This window comes from Neodiprion lecontei, chromosome 5, assembly GCF_021901455.1.
Source record: "Neodiprion lecontei isolate iyNeoLeco1 chromosome 5, iyNeoLeco1.1, whole genome shotgun sequence".
NCBI classification, from domain to species: Eukaryota; Metazoa; Arthropoda; class Insecta; order Hymenoptera; family Diprionidae; genus Neodiprion; species Neodiprion lecontei.
The window spans coordinates 24,757,198-24,780,022 of record NC_060264.1 but is presented as its reverse complement, the minus strand read 5'-3'; the positions used below and the strand labels follow the sequence as shown (position 1 = coordinate 24,780,022).

Sequence of the window (22,825 nt, the reverse complement as noted above, 5' to 3'; positions counted from 1 at the left end):
TGTCTCAGCCCTTTACCCGCTGTTTCGTATACTCAAACGTGCTATATACGTAACTCTCTACAGGACTTATCAAAACACTAAATTCTAAATACACGTATCCACCGGCTTAGCTCGTAACCCACAAATGACACTGTGTGACGTTCTGAATCTTTATTGAGCTTATCTCAATTTTCGTGGCGGAATAATTGACACAAAAAATATTCATATTGTTCAAAGGACCAATTCAATGTTTCGCGAGTGAAACATTGATGTTTGGTATGTAAAATTTCGTATCAATCTGATCGAGTATGTGCACTGAGAAAAATTTCATTTGTTACAATAACTAGAAAAATTCAGTAAAACAGGTATCCTTAAAAAAAACTGTTTGAATATTGTTGGAATTACGAAAAACGAGGTACGCTTAACCATTTTGCGCTATCGTCGATCCTTTTTTGGTAATTGCAACGCAAAATCAGTTTGTGAGGTTTACTCTACTTTCTTAGTTAAACAAGGCTTTAGCGTCAATTTATCGTTGCACAAGCATTAAATTTTCGCAACGATTACAAGAAAATATGGTAACAGTGATTGTAATGAGAAAGAATATTAACGGATACTAGACTTTCCGGTAACAGCTAGAAAACTAATTTTTATTTTTTACCTATAACTATATTTTTGGATTGTGGTAAAAAATTAAAATAATTAAGGTCTGAGCGGTAACCGGAACTAAAAATTTCTCTCATTGTGATAGCTACCACAGGCATTGTCTATTCCATAACAAAAAAATACGGAAAAAAAGTTTAAGCTTACGAACTTTATCCTGACGGTATAAAATATACGCAATATTGACGTACCTATATACGTAACGTCATGGTATTTTCTCTGCAAAGAATCGTTTGATATATTTCCTTCGACCAAAAACAGCTATTCAATTTGCAATTAATTACGGTACAAAATGATATTGCCCGTCGAGTGCCGCGTGTGTGTTTAATTCACATACGTACGTCAGCGCTTGAGAGCCGCCCTAATCGCTAAAGCGTTGTCTCAAGCGCCGTCTCGGCGACTGTTCGGTAACCAAGAGACGCCACCCGAGGGGGTAGCTGCGGGGGAATATAGGGTGAGTATACATCATCCGATTGCAGGATGAGGAGAGGGGTGGGGAGGAGAGGCGGGGGAAAATTATAGTCCGACCGGGTGTCAACGACAGGGGAGCACCTAGATCCAAACTACAGCTTGTCGCCTGAGGAGGTTCGTACACCACGCAGCTACGGAGTAACGCGCAGGACCGACGAAGCAGCCCCTAATTGCTCGATGTAGCCATCTGTAGATACACGAGGCGTCGTCAAGACGCGGGGGTAAGAAACCCGGGCCAAGTTATCTCTCCGCGAGGATCGTTAAGTCCCTCCGAAACAGGCTGACTATCCTATAACTTCTCCTCATTCTCTCGTCATCAGTTAAGTTACGTGCGTGCAGAGGGAGGCCAAGTTGAACTTTCCTTTTTTCCCCTCCATGTTTCTCCATCCTTTACTCCCTCGCAAGATAAAATCATATTTCACTATGCCGTTCTTCATGCTAGTATTTCATTTCAGCTTTTAGGTCAAATCAGAAACCATCTATTCCACATGTATCGTGTCTCCCCTATCCGGAAACCTCCGGCTTACGTAACCCTCACAATATCTAAAGCTACCCGGTTGTTATACCATTTTGATCAGACTGCATTCCTCCAGCTATGCTGAATTTTTTTTTCGCCGAAATTTTTGCGCTTGCGACAGAGGCCGCGATCTGTCACTCACCGATTTAGATCAAATTTATTTCGCGTGTCGGCCATGACTCAAACTTCAATTCCTTAAACTCCGGATGAACAGCCGTTTCCGAGAAAAGTCCAGTTCGGTAATCGTGGGGACGCCGGTTCTAGTCGAGTTTGGGGTTCAATTCCTACATTCCTGCTCGACTGCTTCTGACAGTGATGCTTCGGATGATTAAATTTCACTCTGTACTCTATTTCAAATTAACACAAATGAAAGATATTGAAGATAATTTTTGTTTAACATCACTCGAAAGATCTAAAAAAAAGTTATAAGCATGTTTTTGGGAAGGAAATGATTATTAAATGCTCACTTACTCATATAATTTATAAGACAGTAATTCTGTAAATCTAGTTCCTTTCATTTTCGTTCCAAGAATATTTATAAGCGAAAAAAATTTCACAGTCTCAGAGTTGAAGAAAATTTTCCTTTTTCGTATCGTTTATGATTCATATTGACATGATTATTTTTTCGTAACGTTTGCAACCACGCCACGGGGTGAAGATCAACCGGCATATCTGCAAAAACTTCAATGAGTTTCTTCACTCAAAATAGTGTCAGTTTAAATCTAGCTCACGCGTTTAAAACTAAATTACAACAGTTGTTCATCACCTCTCAAATACTTTATTACGTCACTTAAAATATCCAGATCCAAGAATGAATTGATTCAAAGAATACGCTAAATCAAAGATGATACTAGCAAGTACCATTCAAATTTCGAAAGTCATTCCGTACGAATTGAAAAGTACACGAGATGTAAGAACATCCTTAATAACGACTCGTCAATTATTTCTGTTCAAACGATAAAAAATGATTCACATTTTCGAATAGTACCAGGATACCATCTAATTCCTATAAAACGGGAGTAGGTATATGTAAAGGCATGAGAAGAAAAAAAAAAAAAAGAAAGAAAAGAAAAGAAAAAGAGAAAAAAGAAAGAAACTGTGAAGGAGGTGAAATGGGGATGAAGAATGAGAGTAACGACGAGGGAACGGATAAGTTGTCGAGGGAGACCGAAGAGTTGAGTCGACAATATTGCGCCACCTAACAAATGTCGTGCCGCGTAGATTGAGGGGTCTCCCTTAGTCGCCGTTGAGGGTTGCTGCTGCCGCTACCACCACAGCTACGTGGCATTTGGTGTATCGAGGTGAAGTGCAAAGGCTCGGGACACGGAGGGATTGCGGTGGCGGAATGGCGTCCAGTGATATTAGTTCGGAACTTCCGCAACTCTGGACAACTTGTCGGTGCTGGATGGAATTTCCTTGGGCCGTTTTCACCCCCCGGATAAGTCTGAGAGCGATCCAAGAGACTTTCCTTCGCGTTAACGTCGATAAATTTATGGGCATTACCGTCTCGCTCTACAGTTGTACGTTATACGGATCTGAAAAATATTCGACTTCTATCCCTCGCCGGGGGTGAGGTGAATTTTAAAATGAAAAAGATAAAAGGAGCCCTTGGGTTGAGGGTGAAAAGGCGTCGAGCTTTAAGCTCCGCTGTCGGGAGCAAAATTATATTACCAAAATCTCACGAACCCTTATATGTGTGAGTATAGAAGTGTCTTCGTTTCGTTTACTGGTACAGAATAATCACGGTAGGTTTGCCTACACCATGCAGGCAATGACGAATATTAATAAAACCGTGTCGTTGCGATTCGACGGGAAAATATCTGCTCGATCCATTTTGAAATTATAGTTGATTAGTCAGAAAAATTGTAAGTATGTGCTGTTCTAAAACCGAGAAAAGCGCGGGCTTTTCACCCTTATTTTTACTGTGTATCGTTTTACTTTTGCCAATTGCAGAGCCAGCCTTTGTAATCCGCATCATCGAGGGAACAATGAGGGGATGTTATGTGGTGCCGGTGAAAATATCGAGTTTCCATTTATCTTTATCGTCCATTTAAGGTAAAGGTTGGGGCTTACCGCTGAATCGGTGAAGAAAAAGAAGTTGCGATGGGGAAAGAAGCCGGAAGTTTCAGAGAAAATATATATATATATGGGGCATTCCACGCCAATTCAGTGAACGATTGACCACGCCTTTTTGCAATTACACTAAGGATTTTTCCTACGTTAGTACGATCCCCGAAAAGTTTCCAAAACGATTTTCGAAATTTTTTAATCACTCTGCTTTACCCCACGATTTTTTAAACCCATCTGAAAAACACCCCGATTGGTTATTATGAAACAAAAAAAGAACATTTGGTTTCCGAAATTAAACATTTTCACGCAAGATTCAGAGTAGGACCTCGTTTTTTCTGTATTCATACCATCAAAAACGATACGAGTGTTTTTGAGATGGGTTTAAAAACTCACAGGGTAAAGACAAGTGATTAAAAATAAATGTTGACAATTTTTTTGGCCATTTTTCAACGGTCGTATTAAGGTAGGAAAAATCATTGGTGAAATTAAAAAATGTCACGGTCAACCGTTTACTGAGTTGGCACGGAATGCCCCATACACTACGTATGTACGACTGCACTCGGCACCGTTATATACATGTGCATATAGATACATATGTGTGTGCGCGTGTGTGTGTGTATGTACACAGGGAGAAAGAGAGAGATTTCTATATACAATGAGAAGGAGCGCAGCTCGTTTGTTTTGATTCCGTGGGTTGGATTGTCGGAGGAGGCGCGAGCGGCCAGATTGAGGACGCTCTAAAGTGAAATCCATCGAACCCGGGGTTGAAAGGGGCCGCCCCAAGCGAGGGCAGCTTAGAGTTCTTTGTTCAAATGACCCCGACTCACATCAGCCGTGGATGACACTGGGGGATGCGGAAATTGTAATGAATATTGATGCCGGCCATGCCACACTGCCTCTAAAACGTCTCACAAATCCCCAACAAACGCACATCATTCTCCCTTGGCCAATTACGTATACGCCTCGATTTCGATCCCTACCGATTGACTCGTTCGTTCCGTTTTTATCATTTTCTCTCTCACGAACTGTTAAAAATCGTAAATCGTAGAATTTCACACAGTTGGCTATGTTCATTGAGCTGCGTTTTTCCACTCACAAAATGAGTAGTCGTGAGTCATAGAGATTTTTGTTTCGTTAGCCTGATTCAAAATTTTTCGGACGAAAGGATTTGAGACTACAATACCAATATTGTAACGATTCCATTTTCACATCGATTTTTATGACAAGTGGGTATTTCTCAATTTCAAAGTAGCACAATGTACGTGTCTAAATGAACATCGGATAGGGTACGATATTGATCGGTATTGAGTCACATGCTACTTCGTCTTTGAATTTCTGAATTGGAACTAGTTGTAAAGAATGTAATTCTCGTATAACGCGTCGTGTTTCATCTTTGACGTTGACTATGCGTATCCTTCGCTAGAAACGGTACACACGGCTATTGTGAAAGATGAAAGAGTCATCCAAGCTGGTCGTAAAGGTAGGTCAACCACCCTATTCAAGGCGTAGGTATGTAAGCCCTTAATTCCCACCCACAATCTGCTCGCTCCCGCGGCTCTGAGGTATTTCCATGAAAGGAGCTGACAAGGTCCGCGCGTATACGTAAACCAACATCGGTGCCTTCTACCCGTTCCACGCCTTATCCAACGATAGAAACCCCCCATATCGTTTGTAACGTTACGCGACTTCTCGGGGTGAAAAGTTGGAAGAAAAAGCACCGTACCTACGTCTTGCGTATGGTATGTACGTACACTTGGGGGCGATGAATCTGAGAGGGCTAATTTTTCCACTAGACAGTTATGTTGGCAACACGGAAAAACCTGCAGCGCCAGTCGGCTGAGCGCGGAACTAACTCAATCTCAATAAACGTAACATAACCTGTTACCGTAGAATCTAACCTTAGAATACGTGTCAATCCAACAAGTCATTATCTCCGCGGTATTCTAAGCTTAGATTCGACGGTCATGGGTTATGTTACGTTTATTGAGATTGAGTTTGTTTCGCGCTCGTTCGACTATGGCGCTGTAGGTTTCTCTGTGTTGCCAACATAACTGTCTGGTGTAAAAAATTAGCCGTTCCAGATTCATTGTCCCCAAGTGTACGTACAGTACCTACCAGCGAAGGGTAAAAGTCTGGAAGAAAGTCCGGAAGAGCAGGATGGGAGAGCGATGGATAAAAGGGGAGGAGACAACGTCACCGAAGGAATATAATTTTGTCGCAATGTTAGCCGGCAGCTAGCTTATAGCTACCGGTTGCCCCTCTTCGGTGGTTCCCGCGTCGTTTGGCGATTCCGCCGTGCTAATTGCTCGTATTAATCATTGTCGCGGCAGCGTGCAGCTGACGGGCAACACCGGCTCCGGCGCCGTCCTCCGTGCACCCATGGTACCCGCCACACCAGTCCCCGTTTCCCGCTCCGACGTATAATTGCACAACGGCTGGATAAAAAATGCATCCATACTGTGAAGCGAAGAAGCTGGAACCTCTTTATAGGTCTTTGAAAAGTACGGGGTGAGTCGGGGTATAGGTACACTTAAAGAACTGTACGTTCCAAGACCGGACACCGTGTATCTAGTTGTAAGTAATCCAACCAGTACATTCGTGACGCAATTTGGTATTTTACCATTACGTTGCATGTGGTATTCCAAAGTGCTCGAGGTGTAAGATGAACCGTACTTGAAGCCTTGGAGTTACGCGGTAGGTACTCTTCGTGAAACGCCATCTACTTGAAGTTAGTTAAAATCACCTACAATCGTAAAGACACGAGGTGAAATTACTCGAAATTAGGCAATGGTTTCTTCTTCTTCTTCCTAATGGCTATGCCCCCGTAGAGGAAGTGCCACAGGCAATGATTTGAAGTCCGGGCTCGTTGATGGTGCACGATCATCAGAATTCACTAGACGATACGTGAAGTCATTTGAATTCATGGAATCCTTTGAAGCCAAGTGCATGACGGTACAAATTCGAATGGTTAACATCGATTCAAAGTTTTCTGCCGCTCAAGACTCTTCAGAAACTTTCGTTGCCGGATTCGCGTAGACTTTTTCAATCTCTTTTCTCTATAACTCGATTGTTATCTTCATTGCTTAAAAAGCAATGTATAGTGCTCTCGTGTTATCCCCTTCTGATGGTATTGAGAATGGGTGGACACTAACAGGGAACATTAGTTTGGTATCCCCTCCGATTCCCTTACAACCTAAGCATGTTGTAGAACACTCGAAGCTGAAAGAAACGTATTTTTTTATAGGCAGAAAAACGGTTTAAAGAAGTGAAAACGACTCCCAAAGGTGGGCTCCCAATGGGGTGGTTTCTAACTTTCGGACATAAGGGATTGATGTATTTGAACGAACAAACATTGAAATGTTTAATGTTGATTCCACTGAAACACATCAAGTGAATCAACAAATCACCACGTTGGGTACCCATATTCGGGGGTCATTTTCACCCCTTTAAACCGTTCCGCAGCTGATAAAAAAAATTACGCGTCTTTTAGTTTTCAATGTTCTACAACATACATGAGTTGCAACGAATTTGAAGGGGAACCCCAAACTATTGTTCCTTGCAATGGGGCTTTTTCGATGACAAGTTAAACCCAAATCCGCTTTTGGTTCTCAGAGGTCAAGAATCTTGAAGACATGTCGAACGATGTAATTCGAGTTGTATCGATCCATTCGAATCAATTCTGACGCAGCCGCGCAGTGCGAAAAGGATACAACTGAGTCCTGAATAAAAAACGATCCCCTTCACGTCGAACAAAGTTAACGAAAGTTCGTGAACTTGCGGCGATCGGTAAACGAGCTGCGGAGTGTTTCGTGACGGTTTGCAATCGTGGCGCGAGGGTGAAAGCCTCGGTGATCGAGTCCAGCGCCGCAAAGGGGTAGGTATATACACACGGACGACGGCGTGGTAATTAGCGGGTGTATCTGCACGGAACGACGGCATTATACGGGACGCGAAGTCAAATTTGCATCGCATTAGACTCAGGGCGGTAAACGGGCATCGCGCATATCCCTCGAGTCGCTCAACGGGAGCACGTCCCGCGGGGGACCGTTAACGACCTCTTCGGCGCGCAATTTCGCCCGTGTGATCGGGAGAAGAAGATGGGAAGACGATGAAGAAGGTTTGCCACAAAGTTACCAGGGATTCTTAAGTATCGTACTTGGACCCGACTCTCCGGATCATTTCGGTCAGTTTTGCCATCGCGCGTGCACGCATGCACACCTCGCCGCAGGCTCAGCCAACTGCAGAGGCAGCATCGCGAGAACAGGTATTCATCCGTTTATGTACCTGCAGGGCTGAAATCACGGGATCATAGCAGGCACCGCGGTTTTGTCTGCAGACGAGCGGTTTACTCATTCTTAACTGCTTCGGCTTCTATACCGAATGCGGAATCTTACACTGAGAAAAATTTCATTTGTTACAGTAACTAGAAAAATTCAGTGAAACGGATATCGTTAAAAAAAAATGTTTGAATATTGTTGGAATTACGGAAAACGAGGTACGCGTAACCATTTTGCGCTATCGTCGATCCTTTTTTGGTTATTGCAACGCAAAATCAGTTTCTGAGGCTTACTCTACTTTTTCAGCTGACCAAGGCTTTAACGTCAATTTATTGTTGCACGGGCAATAAATTTTCGCAACAGTTATAAGAAAATATAGTAACAGTGATCGTAATGATAAAGAATAGTAACGGATACTAGAGTTTCCGGTAACAGCTAGAAAATTAATTTTCATTTTGTACCTGGAACTATATTTTTCAACTGTGGTAAAAATTGAAAATAAAAGGACCGAGCGGTAAACGGAACTAAAAATTTCTCTCAGTGTAACGTTGCATGACGATTTTGGCCATCGCCATAGGTTTTAGAAAAAATTTATTCTCGTTTTTTGGGAATACTAAGGAACTTTGTATCGAATTGCAGTTTTCGTTTCATCGTCAGTCACGTCGTTTCAAAAATATCTCAACAGGACCATTGTCAGTTGAGATTTTGAGTTTTGCCGACGATTTCATGCGTTCTCAAATTTCACGAGGAATTATCAAATTTCGACAATCGAAGACAAAGATTTCGATCTTGTAGAACGCAGTGCAAATCTCACGTAAAAACGAGTCGTTATAGAAGACAAAAAAAAGTAATATACGCTTGAAGAAAATTGATTTGGGAACTTGCTGGTTGAAAAAAAGAGAAAACAGAACAAGTTCTTATCAATTTCCAGACTTAATGATCATCTGAAGTTTTTTATTTACCCTCCGACATATACATTACAGGTGTGCTGTGCACGCTTAAAGATTGTGGAGATAAGAAACTTGACTTTATTTTGCATCAGAAGTTTCTCAAATACATCTCTACGTGAATATGTAAGCGACTATCTCAATTCAACCCTGGTATAAGCCTCACAGTGACACGTAAGTCTCACGAGTGCTCACGAAGCGCAATTCCTTATAAACGACACCGGTCGACACATGTCTTTCCAAACTATAAAGGTTTATGATCGTGTCCTGGACCAGGTTGTTTCACTCCAAAATCGAATGCGAATTCATCCGCCATACGAGTCTTGATTATCCAATTAGGGATTCTCGTGGGAGGTCCCGACACAAATTCCTCCGCGTATATGTTGGGGTTCTGCTCGAAACGAGCTGCTCGCGGACTGATATTCGGTTCGAGTTCCGGTGCAAGGCTGGCTGCAAATTGATCTGGTATTTATGTATCATAAATTGTACAAATGAGTAAGAAGCTTGAATGAGAAAAACACAAAAAAAAACAAAAAAAAAACTAAAGAAACAATTATATCGGTTGCCTACTAAAAGAACTTGATCAGGCTCCGAGATCGATTTTCGGGAAGACGCAGAGCGATTCTTATTCCGTGCACTCGTGTGCGAATCGATCCACACATGATCGTACCTCTGATCCTCGATCGTTCGTTCTAGATCCCTCGACGCGTCGTAAGAACTTGGAGCTGTTCATCACTGGGTAGTTTTTGCCAAATACCCGATCCGCCCTGCATTTCCACAAAGCACATATAAGAGGCTAATTAGCAATTGAAGCATCAACAGCGACCAGCTAAGCTTGCCCAGACAAACGATCCGGGCGGGCTCCTCCACCGAATCCCCCTTTAGGTGAACTGGTCTGACGTCAATTCTAAAAACTTGGCGTTAATTGACCTGCACGAACCCGCTTTATTTCGGAGCTATATTATCGGATCTGAAATCGGGCGAGCTCTACAGGCTCGGTATAAGGATCGTCGAGATTAATTTTACCGGCAAATTAAGATGTTGAAAGTTGAAGCTTTCAATGCTCGCGCGATTTAAAATATAGCATTTTTTGAGCAATGATTTACTTCTAACAATACGAAAAAACAATTGACGTTGTACAGTCATTTGTTGCTCGGTACACTGAGAGAAATTTTTAATACCGGTTACCGCTCAGTCATTAACTATTTTCATTTTTTACCATGATCGAAAAATGTAGTTCTAGGTAGAAAATGAAAATTAGCTGTTACCAGAAAGTCTAGTATCCGTTACTATTCTTTCTCATTACGATCACAGTTGCTATATTTTCTTGCAACTGTTGCGAAAATTTGATGCTCGTGCAACGATAAATTGACGTTAAAGCCTTGTTTAACTAAAAAAGTAGAGTAAACCTCACAAACTGATTTTGCGTCGCAATTACCAAAAAAGGATCGACAATAGCGCAAAATGGTTAGGCGTACCTCGTTTTTTATAATTCCAACAATATTCAAACAGTTTTTTTTAACGATACCTGTTTTACCGAATTTTTCTTCTTTTCCATACCTTCCTATAACGATCCGATCTTCCTTCTCGTTAATTTTGCATCCCTCGGTACAACCGATGCTCTCTTTGTACCGTAACGCTCATCCCGATCGCGTCGGCAGTCGCGTTGATTAACGACGCAATTTCCTATATCCCTAAATACAGGGGCGGCAAATTTTGCCGAACAGTCAAATACTCGGAGGTGGAGTACAAAGTACTCGTTCCGTATCCCTGCACACAAAGCACATCGCTTAACGCTTTCGGGACAAAGTCATCGGTATCGGTAGGACGAATCGACGGTACGCAACACGGCTCGGAAGATAAAATGTTTGCGAGCGGATTGTTTTCTTTTCCTAATTGAAATTTTAAGCGCGGTCATTGTACAGCTCTGACAGAGACTAAATAAGAGAGAAGAGGCGACTGGAAGTCGAGTAACGGTATTTATTAATAGACGCGTTAGCGCAGCCAGCTATTGGGCCGGGAGCTGTCTCCTTAAGCTGCTCGAGGAAAAGCACATCTATGAAGTTGCCTAAAAAAAGACAAATCACTCAAGAGAGGAACATGTTTGTTCAAACAACATTTGTGGTATTATCTCTGTTAGTTGCGATGTACGCTGGGCGTTATTTTAGAATCCTACGCGCGCAAAACTGGCGTGTGGAACACACGCACGGCCATTGAGAGCATGTGGGCACAGACACTTGAAATTCTGACCGAATGGAATACCCCTTGGCATGTCTAAACCTTGCAGGGCTGTTTACTTCACTCGGAGGGAACGTTATCTTTGGGTACGAGACGAACGAAATTACTTACATCTTTTTTCGAAAATCTATTAGCCCCCAAACAATTTGTCGGAAGCTGTGAATTGGTTAGGCGTTGAGGAAAATCAGTTACACGCGGCTAAAACATGAGATTCTCGTGAGAACGAGTCAGAAAATAATTGCAGCTTGTGTCCAATTTAGGGGCAATAGAGAAAATTGATAGAAAATATTTTTTCATTCCATTTCGATAGAATAATAAAATTGTTTCTCTCTGTTGTATAATTATATAATTTCCACTGACGTAAAAATTTTATCCTTGCGATTTTTTTTTGATAGATTTGAATTTGCGACACATTATTCCAAGAGGAAATATTTTTAACCAGAGCGATATCTAGCATTCAATTTAAGACTACGTAAAGTGTGAATTTTGAAGATTCGCAGATCTGAAAAACCACGGGGATAATGTTAGATAAATTTAAAACTGGGTTAAAGATCACAAATCCGAGGGGCAAACGATCTTCCTCTGAAGGATTGTGCCAGCCAGGTGTAAGAAACAATGGACACTGCGGATTAACATGTAAATCGACTATCCGTGAGGCACGCGGTGTGAATGAATAACCCGGACGTGTTCTCTTGACCAACCTGAATTGATCCGATGGATCTTTCAAGAGTCCGTACAAGCAGGATGACGTATCGAATGGATATATTCACCGGACGTAGGTGTTCCGTGTGCGTTATGGTTGATCAGCTTGCAGCTGGTCGAGAAAATGGTAATTTGAAACGGTTGGAAGTGTGATTCATAAATAGTATATCCAAGTGAAGAGGTAGACGAAGTCGGGTTTGTGCGGATTTGTCGTTTATTTGCGCGTGCGATGTGATGCAATTGCCCTTAATGAACAAAGATAATAATTATGTACGATGACATAAAGTACTTAGAGTGAACTGCTCGCAACCCTTTTTTATGCACATACAATGCAGTGCATGCTGCATTTTGAGTGCAATTAGGCCGTCGAGTAATTAAAACCGAGATTACATACCTGTATTGGTTTAGTATTAGGAGCGAAGGAGCATTCACTTATTGAAATCGCAGACTATGGTCGCTTTAAAATTGCTCAGAAATCACTTGAAATCACTTAAAATCACGTTTGATCGTGTGAAATCTCGTGTAATTGCTTAAGATCGCACGAAATCACGCGTGTGCCTCCTAACTTGTTGAGCTTGCAAACCACTTTGGAAAGCAGTCATTTTAAAATCGCTTGAAATCACTTGATGTCGCATAAAATCGTACGACATGCCTTGAAATTACATAAAACTTCGTGCAATCGTGTGAAATCGCTTGAATTCGCAGACAATCGTTGGAGATTTCTTGAAACCGTTTGAAATTGCTTGAAATCGCGTGTAATAGCATGAAATCTTGTGAGATCTCTTGAAATCACATGAATTTGCAATGAAAAATGCAATCGTAAGAAATCGGTTGGAATCGCGTGGAATTGCATGAATTCGCAGGAAATCGTATGAGATGTCTTAAAATTACCTGCAATTGTATGAAATCGTATGAAATAGTTTGAAATCACGTGAAATCGCATGAAATAGAATGAGACCCCTTGAAATTAGATGAAAGCGCACGTGTATTCACTTCTTGAATTTGCAAATCACTTTGCAAAGCAGTCACTTCAAAATCACTCTGAATTTACTGAAAATCACATGAAATCGCTTGAAATCATTGCAATCACTTGTTACCCAATCTGTGAGTAAAGACGCTCTCGATTACCAGCTTCCTCGTATACAGACATGGTATTTTCACGTCTTGCGTTTTGCCCTACATTGTGCGATACAGATCCCTCGCGGAAATTCAGAATTATCGGGAAAATAACATGGGTGAAAAAAGCTTTCAGAAAAAACCTGAAAGGTTTGAGATTATTTAGCGGAATAATTTTTGACGAGTACACAAAATGCACTATAAAAAGTACGCAACATCAAGTGAGTTCATTCTTGTTTTAAAGCTTTCTTCGATACATTTCAAGAAACATAATGAACTGCAGTTCCACTTTGGCATTTTTCCTTTTCCTAGTTCTTGTTTTTTTTTTTCTCATATCAACAACGACGACTTCAATTTGTGGCGATTCCAAGACCCGCATTTCCTCTCACCCTTATTCGGTGTTATCGCATAATCGATTATGGATAGTCGAAAATATTATTCGGTCCGTTGAGAAATCACTTGAATTTAAAATCATGCAAAAAAGAAGAAGAAGAACGGGAAAAAGAGCCAGGGAGAGAAACGGAGTGAGAGAGGGATGGCTACAGGAGGACTGGAGGTGCGAGTGTCGATCAAGGCGAAGATAATCGTCGGGTCTCTTCGTTTGCATTGGCTCTTTGTGTGCGATAGTCGGTGATAGTTGCAATACACGTAGAATCGGTCGGTGTATACCTATATCAATACACCGTAAATAAAGCTTCGATCGGCATCGAATTGAATTACCTCCAATTAACAAAATTTTAATTGGGCATTGATACAATAACATTCGATTATCATCATTGCGATCTTTGTTCGCGGCATATCGCTGCGCTACCAAGTACAGTCAGCTTTCAATTAGCACGTTCAGAACTCAATCATTCATCAACCTCATTCTTTAGCCACAGTTTTAGAGCATTGCGAATTATCAGGTAAATTGACTAATTATACATAGGTATACAGGGTGTTTATTTTAACTCTTCTAAGGAAGACTTTTGTCGAAGGCTCCGAAGGATTTGGTACCGCGCCCTTCTTCGTAGTGTAACGAATCAGATGTAATCACATTCGACCCAACGTTTTATTCAGGTACAAAGTTCTTCTGTGATATCAACAAAACCATAAGTTTGAAACAACAAGATAAACAATGAGAATAATAAAAAAACAATATTTTGCAGTTCGGAATATGTAAAATTTGTTACGTTTCACAGGAGTCCATTACATACTGTGCATTTCGCATTCATTATCTTTTTTCAAATTCTGTTTATAAAAACTGGAAATTGTTTGTTGTTTTTTTTTTATTGCCAAGTTTATTGATCTGTTGACTTGAAGCACGAATTTTGTACCGTTATCTACGGCTGAATAAAAAATTTCCTCGAAAGTTATCACATCTGATTCATTGCATTACGAACGAGCCCTAATCCTTCAAAGTTCTCCACAGTGGTGAGGATGAGCTTTCGACCATGGATGTCTTACCTCGAAATGCTTGACAAGGCAGCCCCTAAACACCATGGAAATCTGTCCAAAGTTAATACAAACACCCTGTCCATGCATATTTGCTCACGAAATATATTGCAGGTGAGTAATTTATTCGAGGAAGCTGCATGGCGATAAATTATTCTCGAGGCCTTATCATTACGTTGATATTATAATCTGTTCAATAATGTATGCGATTGATACGGACCCTATCCATGTAATTGTCCCTTAATTCGAATATGATCGACCCAATTATTCTTCAAGGTATATCGTCCATAATTACCGGCTGTGTAAAATGACACATGAATTTTTCATTTCCTTATAATTTCGGTATGCGCAACGCACGCGGCCTTCGTCAAATACGCAATAACGCACAGCTGCAGTCATGCAGTTTATTATGCTTTTCCTCAAAATAGGATTTATCTCACAACTTCTTTAGATACGTCAGTCATTTCTATGGGATTCTTATACGAGCTGGATTTACGATTTTCTGAAAATTTAGTTGAAACGTAGCAACTTTTCCTTCATTAATTCCCAAGACATAATCTGTCGAAGCAAGGAATTTCGGAAAGATCTTTTGTTAGATGACCAAACAGTTTTGTTGGTATTTCAATCAACGATGTCTCACAGATTCCCTCAGAATTCCGGTGGAATCGCATGAATACATTTCAAAATGACCGAATCTTCGATTAGTGTTTTGAAATCGTTTTTTAATGTCGTACCATATTCTGTAGAGATCTCGATGACTTCGCGTCATTTCTTATACCGATTGCTTGGATTATTTTGTGCGAGACTAGAAATGATTTCCTTACTAATTTCCAGAACCATTCACTTATAAATTTCGACGATTCTAAGCGACCGTTTCAACGCGATTTAAAATATTTTGTAATCAAGTGATTATCGATCGGTGATTTGACGAACCGAATAGCCTCTCCTTTTCTCGTCGTGGGAGGAAAATTTTTCACCGAGAGTGACATTAACGACGACCACCATCGCGCGGATCGGTTGATTAGCGGTAAATGTATCGAGGACAAGAATTTTCCCAGGATGACGACGATTCCACGAGGCGTTTTAACAGCTCTGTTCTTCGAGTTTGTCGCCACGAGGCGATTGCGCGCAACAATATAACGCAGTAAAGCGTCGATGTACGGGGGTGAGTGACGTGACACGCGATGCCATAAAATTTTACCTATAGGTACAGATAGACATAACCTAGAGACGCGTGAAGCATTACTGCGGGGTACGTGCAGCGAGAGTTAAGACCATAAAAACGGCACTTCGATATCGTATCTTTAACAGTTGTACATGCCTCCCTGTACCCCCATGGAGAGAATCGTAAAACGTACAAGGTCTTTGCGTTAGAACGACGAAAAACCGGCGATGGTCTTTGAATGAATTCTATCATATTCATAACGTCTGCGCGTATGAGCACCGGTATAAACGATCATGCGATGCACCGGAATTACAAAAAATAAAACGGAAATGGAAAAAGTTTGAAGCCCCGGTGAATGATCATCGCAATATACCTATTCGGAAGACAATTTTTACTACAGAGTTCTGGAGTTCGTTCACCAGTCTCTTACTTTGTTGCTCTTTGATTCGAATCTGGAATATTATGCTCTGCCACGCGTTTTTCACGATTTCACAGTAAGGGAGAAAATCCAATTCCTCATTCGTCGATCCGTTCGATACCACTTGCTGTTCTGGTTCGGTCTTTTTTTTTTTTTTTAAATTACTCGTACCAAACGGAAATCAATGGTTCCAACTGTCTCAACAAGGCCAAATACGACTTCTTCTTTTGTTTTTTAAAAAAAATCTGTTTGTAAATTTAATTTTTTAGAAAATTTTCGCTTGGAAGCACGGTATTTTATTGCAAATATCAAAATTAAAGAAATAATTGTTTGAAAATCGTCAAAAAAATTGAATCGAATAAAATATACTTATAAATGGGATGATCTTTGCCAACTCAGCCACATTTTTTTCATCATCTCGAATCTGTTCCATAATTGGTTACATAGTAGCACTACTTAAAACTACTCTCCACAAATTGTTTCAAATTTTTTAATTTACTCGTTTCGGAAATGTTTTTGTTTTTTTAAATCCATACGTCATGGAAGATTGAAGTCGGACAAACGAAACTTTGATACATAAAACTTTTTAATTTACATAAACTATTCAATGCGGTATATGTTACATTTTTGATGGCATCGGAAAGGCTATTTTAACCAAAAAAATAAAAAATTGAAATTATTTTGTTCCTGTCAATGCAAAATCTATGATTTTGCTGTAAATTTTACAGGGTATTTGGCAGTGTCTTGAGAACGTATGAGAACATTGGCATCGTTGAACTCGAATTCTTGTCGCGTAGAAAAAATGTTTTGTTGAGAAAGGTGAATTAAATTACATCCAAGTTCCTCTTTTCCACGAACTGCTTAATGCGATGATCGGCAAGATTGCGATAAGAATGAATTTAACTTTTTGGACGCTTGAAAATAATGTTTGGTCGGTTGTATGCTAACCATGAAATTTCAATGCCAGGACCAATTTTGGTCATTACGACCAAATATCTCTTCACTTATATCCTTGAAGTAAGAGACATTTCGGATTTCGTTTTTTACGGTGCCAAATCTGACAGACACTCCGCTTTGCGATCGTGCCTAAGAACGTGTCACTTTGTCATTTTATTCGGCTTCCATCAACGCCCCAGATTGAATTTGAACGAAGTGGGTGAATGTAACGAACCACGTCCCCTTTTCATTGTTAGGCAGTGTATTCGAACGGTAATTAGTGACTCGTGGTTGTTCGAGTCCGGCTGGTCGAGCGGTCACAGCGATCCTGATAGTGGTTTGCATTGCTCATCGGAATTCGATAGAACGCGGTCCTCATATGCGGATAGAATTTTGATGATCGAATTTTCTCTCCCTCTATTTTTTTCGGCATTTTTCCATTCGTTCATTGACATTGACCAATTTTTGGGTGATTGGTAAACTCTGAACTACTGCACAGATCGAACTTCGCATCGTTGAAGCACGGCAGGTTCTTGGCAATAAATCCTCGAAAGATAATTATAATTATCTGATATATCAGTGGTGGGTACAAGCTGTAAAGACTTACACAACTGAATAGGAACCCATCAAATTACTTTTCGAGCGAATAAAGAAAAAATGCCTGTGGATCTCAAGCGGTACATTAATACTGGAGAATCATAATTTTTTTTTAGTCTCCCATCAATACCACATTTCGAGGTAAGGAAAAAATGATTATTATGGAAAGTATTTTTGATTTAGACTTGATGGACTATATTTTTCCTAACGTATTCCGTAATGCTGTCAGTTTTGTCTTCGGTGGGAAATATTTTTATAATCAGTACATCACTCTTTACTTCCAGTGTTTTTCATGAAAACTAACATCGCAAATCACCCGAAAAGTTGAAAACTTCGCAATTTCTGTCTTTGATTGTGAGTAATTGTAAAGAACGTAACTAAAAATGAAACAAGAAATTGGTAAAAACGTCTTCCGAAATATGGAATATTTGTAAACGTTCTTGTTTAGTGGATTCATTCTTACATTCTGGATAACGGATTTATACTTTGCTCCACTTTCATCATAAAAATCACATGACGAGGATAATTTTCGTGTACATACAAGCCTTTTAGCCTCGATTTCCTTACACAGCTAGAAAAATTAACAAAAAAAGCGAGGGATATCCGAGGATCATATCAGGATTAAATTGTGTCGGAATATTATCCCTCTATACACACATACTGACGCACATATATGTATACGACCGTATAACTCCCGGAGCAGAGAGTGGGACACAACGTTAATTGAGAAGGAGATAGGAATATATATATATATATATATATATATATATATATATATATATATAGAGAGAGAGAGAGAGAGAGAGAGAGAGAGAGAGAGAGAGGAAGCAAACGCTCGATCTCGCATCCGTCGAGTTGGGCGTTTGTTTTATACACGTTTGCTAAACGGTGTTATCGACGCGAGCAAGCCCTTGAAAATTGTTGCTAATTAGCAATTACCACCCGCGTAATTAGCTCGTAGGTAGATAGGTACGTATACATTATAGGTAGGGAGACGCACGGATTAATGTAATAAATCGTACGTATGTCGCGGGTTTATTTACGTACAGGTGCAAGAGGGCAAAAGTTATCGCGAGTTATTTTTGAAAAGTTTATAACCCTGCGTATTTGATGTACGCACGCACCGTTGCGTTCGTACACTGAGAGAAATTTTTAGTTCCGATCACCGCTCAGTCCTTAACTATTTTCATTTTGTACAACAATCGAAAAATATAGTTCTAGATAGAATATGAAAATTAGTTTTCTAGCTGTTACCGGAAAGTCTGGTATCCGTTACTATTCTTTTTCATCACGATCACTGCTACTATATTTTCTTCTAACTGTTGCGAAAATTTAATGCTCGTGCAGCAATAAATTGACGTTAAAGCCTCGTTTAACTAAAAAAGTAGAGTAAACCTAACAAACTGATTTTCCGTTGCAATTACCAAAAAAGGATCGACAATAGAGTAAAATGGTTACACGTACCGCGTTTTTCGTAATTCCAACAATGTTCAAACAGTTTTTTTAACGATACTTGTTTTACCGAATTTTTCTAGTTACTATGACAAATGAATTTTTTCTCAGTGTATATAATGAGGCATTCCGCACTCTCGCCCACCTACGTTTATCCAGTCGCTGGCAAAACTAGAAACGATTTTTCCCCTTCTTTTTCATTAACCCTAACCCCAGTAGAAATTTTCGTCAGGCTCATATGAGGCCATGATCAGGGCCTGACCAGAAATGAAACGTGCCGTTCCGAAATTCCCTGATAAGGTTGAATTCAGGCACGATGGACACTCCCAGATCAGATCAGGGCCTCATCAGGCGTTTATCAGGGCGGCGGATTGAGGCGTCAACTGATCAGACTCGGGCAACGATCGTTCAGATTTATTGATTTGTGAAATAATGTAACAAATTATTTAGTTTTGTACAGATACAAGCGACGGTTATCAAAAGTGAGCAACTGATATCTGTAGGTAGATATTAGTGATGCACAATATCTATCGATGTTTACTGATATCGATAACTACAGGTCGAAATATCGATAGTTTTCATTCGGTAAGTAAGAGAAACGTTGCGGCATTTACTGCAAGAAAAATTTTTTGTAAATTGTGTTCCTCCGAAAAAACATGATTCGTAATTTGAATTGCGATGAAATCTAACCGAATTTCACTTTTCAGTTCACTTTTTTGTTTTTGCTGCAACTTTCTGTTGTATTCTCACAGTAAGACGGTATAACTATTATTACGGTTTGAAACATTTCAACATTTAATTTCGTATAATTTATGATTTTATCAAATGAAATCACATTCACGTGACTAAAATCGCAGTAGTTGAATTTTTTATTTCATTGTCTTACGGTACCTTCGGCCTGCAATTGTGAACACATGTCGTATTCCTCGTAACGTGATAAGCTTGACTGTAAGAGCTTTTCAACATTGTTTGCGTCCGATCGTTAAAATTAATTACGAGCTGCATTAAAGCGCCGTTGGCGCATCATGCGCTCCACGCTTCGTTGGCAGATTCGTCACACTTACGACGAGCGTTGTATAAGTCATATGTAATGTATAACGCAGTTGGGTAAATACTAAATCATCGCCTACGAAGATAGCGGTACGTTCTATTCGCTACAACGTCCGTAACTTGCAAGTCTAGATGTAATTAGACAGTGAAATTTGTTCTGAAACGGAAGGGATAATTGAACAAATCGTTGAGGTCGCACTGAGAAAAATTTCATTCGTGATTTTTTTTTTTTTTTTTTTCTATTATTTATTCTCCTATTGCCGCATTAGTGCTGCACTATGAAATGGCGTTCACGCGCGGCTTTAGTGAATAAATCTCGAGTCGTCGTTTTTCGAAGGGCTTGCAGCGAGATGCGGCACCAGGGAATAACGCTCGGTAATTCCGAACAATTTACAGAGCCATTATGCAGTTTGTTTTACAAAAGCATTCCCGCACGTCGAATCGCGAATCAGCATTACCAATGTCTGTATAACGTGAATGCGGATTCCATGTTATGGTTGGTAACTGTTTAGTTAGCTTCTGTTCCACAACCAGGGAAAACAACGTGTTTGGAAAAAATAAGAAATCTTTGTTTCATTGTTTTTTTTTTTTTTTTGTCTTTACAGAAATGAGATATTCACGATACTTTCATTTATTTCAGACTGAGGACGTACAATTTTAAAAATTAATTTTTTCTGAATTAATATAAAACTGGTTACTTCGTCACATTATCCAATCTTAAGAAATGTCTTAAAAAAGGACAATGATTTTACAATTTCGAGCAGTAGGCTTAAAAAAATAATACAAATGAAATGAAATTATTCATCATTTTTGCACGAAGCTAAATTGGTGCAAATTGAATTTGATGCTTCGAGATTATGTCAACAATTAAAGAAAAAAAAAACGAAATACTGCAAATGTCAAAAGCTTAGCAACATTTTATTGTACTCGTTCAATACAATACAATAAAAAATGGTTGAGGCACGTTTTAGAAATAAAGTGAAAAATTTGTTTTTCACGAGGATTTTTTTTTTTTTTTTTTTTTTAATAAACACCAATATCTCATTCGAAAAAACAAAAATAAAAAAAATTCAGATCAACATTTTCTCATGTGCATACTGCACGATGAACGTGCATTGCATACAATATAGGTCTACTTTGTACTCTACCAGGCTAGTCATTCATTAGCCTGCAGCTGCAGGAGTATATATAAGCTGATATACCGCGGTAACTTATCTTGAAACGGCATGGTAATTTGCGCTGGCTACTCTGCGCTGGTAGAAATCAGGCTAACAGTATGGAAACAACTGGACGATCAATTCGTTCGAAATTATACCGAAAGTAAATGAATGGATAGGTGGAAAAAAATTTTCAACAGGAACCGTAAATAAATTACAGATATCCACGCTCAGTGAGGTTTTGGAAAATACGATTTGCTAAGGTTATTCGGACATTGAGAGGAATGAAAAGATAAATAGCGGAATTTTTGATATGTTATTAATTGCAAGGAAATACGTATAAAATAATTTTTTAAGAAAGATCTAACGTGTGGTTTTTGCGTAATTAATTTTTATTAAAAACTGGATACTCAACGTGTGGTAAATACTTGTGTAAAACGCACATTTTTGATACAATTTAACCAGAACTGCTAAAGATAAGAATACAAAAAATTGTAATTTATATTAATCAATTCTCGTAGATTACGCAAAAATTATAAAAATGTAGCTTTTTTAATATTTTAATGTAAATGATAGAGAATTCAGGAAAGCATCAGTCGGCCATACTTAAAAACGAATGGCATATCTGACTCGTGAAAGTGTTAATGTAGCGTCGGATGAAAAAAATTTTTTTTTTCTATTTTATAATTTTTTTCGCTCTGCAAATCGTCCGTTGTGTCGAAATTGAGTTGTTTTATCATTCATTTTGTAAATTTGTAAACGAAATTCAACTAAATACTGGCAACTACAACATACAACTTTTGACTCAAAAGACATTTATTTATTACTGTACATAGATAAGTAATTAAATTAATCCAATTAAAAGTGATCTTAGGTAACATCTAAATTTAAGTTATTAATTTACAAGTTCACATTTTTTATTTTAGTCTAAAAAAAAAATTTACATTTTATTATGTCTTACAGGGTACAACTGTCCGTATTACTTAAGAAAAAAAAAAATGGAAGATACAAGTGAAATTGCATACACGATGTCTCAATGAGGGGGATGATCCGTCGGTAATTAAGCCGTAATTATACCGACGCGGAAAAGAGGCCTCCGGTTGTACTTCACCCACCTGCAGTACGTGTTTGCAATCATATCTGCATTATAGCGTGGAAGCAATCTCTTCTAGGAATCACCACGATGTTCACGATCAGCTGCAGCGCGTACACGAGGTTTGTGATATCCAATTGCACGCTTACCGCTTACCTGTAACCATAACCTCGCTTGCGGAGCATTTCACCTGGGGAAAAAAATGGATAGTTGATATTTTTTGGGTCTTTATGAACAATTTAATACTGAATTGATAATTTTTGCAAAATCCGAACTTCTGAACATTTGACAAAAGCTGTTTTTTACTAACGGTTATTTTTGGAAGACTCAAGTTACTCGAGTGCTTGCGTTAAGTTGTAAGCTTTCATTGTCACGTGTTAACTAAGGATCTCTAGATTCAATCTTCAGTAGAATATTTAGGATTTTCCTACGGATGGCATGAAAAATTTTCACTTCGTATGTGTGAAATAATTTTTTACAAAATATTCAAAGATAATTCAAGAAGAATCCTTTTCTAAATATCAAATTTCTTATCTCTAGCGTTTT

General features: G+C 39.3%; 1 protein-coding gene across 2 annotated transcripts in view; it reads left to right on the top strand.

The window, feature by feature from the left end:
* The window catches only part of LOC107222947 (DNA mismatch repair protein Mlh1), a 32,818-nt gene extending 10,556 nt beyond the window's left edge, over positions 1-22,262 (top strand). Inside the window, exon 11 of one of the 2 annotated variants that reach the window (XM_046742023.1) lies at positions 22,150-22,262. The gene's annotated coding sequence lies outside the window, so the exon portion shown is untranslated. Of the gene's footprint in view, positions 1-1,118; positions 2,067-22,149 lie in introns of those variants that run through there. The other variant, XM_046742022.1, reaches the window with a different exon arrangement.
* Positions 22,263-22,825: the final 563 nt, after the last annotated feature.